Source organism: Corvus brachyrhynchos, unplaced genomic scaffold, assembly GCF_000691975.1.
Source record: "Corvus brachyrhynchos isolate BGI_N302 unplaced genomic scaffold, ASM69197v1 scaffold914, whole genome shotgun sequence".
In the NCBI taxonomy this organism is placed as follows: Eukaryota; Metazoa; Chordata; class Aves; order Passeriformes; family Corvidae; genus Corvus; species Corvus brachyrhynchos.
In genome coordinates, this window is record NW_008237467.1 from 117884 (window position 1) to 119851 (window position 1968).

Genomic DNA, 1968 nt, shown 5'->3' on the forward strand with positions numbered 1-1968 from the left:
CAAGTTCACCTTCCCCTGCAAGCCTGCCTTCCCACCCTGTGCCAATGGCAAGCTGATGCAATAAGGAGTACATGTCTACTTAACAGTAGCTATTACAGTGAAATGTGATATTGCATCAACATTTGTCTCCAGGATGGCCACAGAAATACTGGCACTGAGACACTCACGTTGTACAGAGAGCAGTGCCACTCAGAACCTTATACTGGGATTGAAAGGTCAGTCTGGATGACTGGATACCATTGACACACTGGTAGAGTGAATTTTCCTCAAGAGTTTGAAAGTTAAAAGTCTTTCAAGTTACAAGGTTATAAAACAGAGTGACAGATGTAGTATATTATAGGTACGCATAAAATGTTCTGTTTTGCTCACACAAAGCCAATTTAAAAATCACCCTCACCGAGAGTCAAAAAACCTGATCAAAAAGGAGTCCTCTGCTAAAACTCTGTCTCCAGTAATGCTTCAGCAGAGCAGACAAGAGCCTGCTGGCTTAGTCCAGCAAAAAGGCTGCAGTGGGGTTTAAGTCAGACCCATATTGATTCTCACACGCATAAGACACAAGGAAGTTTTCTCCTGGGATGACCACAGTGACTTTACACAGCTCCTCTATAAAATCAGGACTAACAACATGGAGGCATAATTTCTTCTATAAACAGCGTTCTTTGAAAATAAATTAATGGGATGAGAGGATAACCCATAAGTCAGTGGACATAGGAACTAGACTGCAATGCTGGGACATGGCAGAAAATTTAAAGAATTTGCTAAACACATATATGCTCAGTAGATGAGAACAGTTCAGTAGTCAGAGACAATTTTACTTGATTACCTACACTAGATAGAGGATGAATGAACATGCAGAATCCTCAGGATACAGGGCATGGCATGTTCAGGAAGCTGCAGGAGAAACCAAAAGCCTTGGGTACACTAAAAAGACATTTCTGTGCTGACTTTGGAGTTAATGGCTAGGTCAGGTGTCCACTATCAGGGCTTGGACTTCTGTCATGTCCCACCATTTTCTGTCCAGAGTGGGTGTGCTGAATGTGCTGAACCAATGCCTGCTTGGCTGTGATCTGTGTAGTACAGCTGAGTGAAAAACAGGCCTTGTAATTATGTGGCTAAACAAAACAAAAGATTATGGGAAAACTGTAAGATAAAAATACAAGAAAATTTAAAGAATTTAATTGAAATAATGCCCAAATGCTGGAGGACCTGTAAAATATATTTCAGTTTCATTTTAACATTGCTTAATATTCTCAAAACCATTTTTTTTCATTTTAGAGGAGGGGACACCTGGATCAGTTTTGAAGTGGAGCACAGTATTACCAAAGTAGAAGTAAAAAAGTTTTATTCTTCAACATCAAATGAAAATCATAAAATTGTAGAATGGCCTGGGTTCAATGGGATCTTAAAGATCAACTCATTCCAACTCCCCTGCTGGAGGCAGGGACAGCTTCCTTCAGGTTGCTTCGAGTTCCCTTCAACCTGGCCTTGAACACTTCCAGAACTGGGGTATCCACAACTTCTCTGGGCAACCTGTGCCAATGCCTTACAACCCTCCCAGTAAAGATTTTTTTTTCTAATATATGATTTCCTAATATACTCTTTTTCAGTTTGAATCCATCCCCCTTGTCCTGTCACTGCACGGTCTTGTAAAAAGTCCCTCTCCATCTTTCTTGTAGGCTCCCTTCAGGTACTGGAAGGGATTCTCTCAGACTTTCATGATAGACGAGATGCTCCATCCCTCTGATCCTCTTGTTGACCTCCTCTGGACTCACTCCAACATCTCCATGTCCTTCCCGTGCTGGGACCCCAGAGCTGGATGCAGCACTGCAGGTGGGGTCTCAGCAGAGCAGAGCAGAGAGGCAGAATCCCCTCCCTGGCCCTGCTGGCCGCGCTGCTTTGGATGCAGCCCAGGACACGTTTGGCTCTCTGGGCTGTGAGTGCCCCTCGCCGGGGCGCTGCCCACCCCTC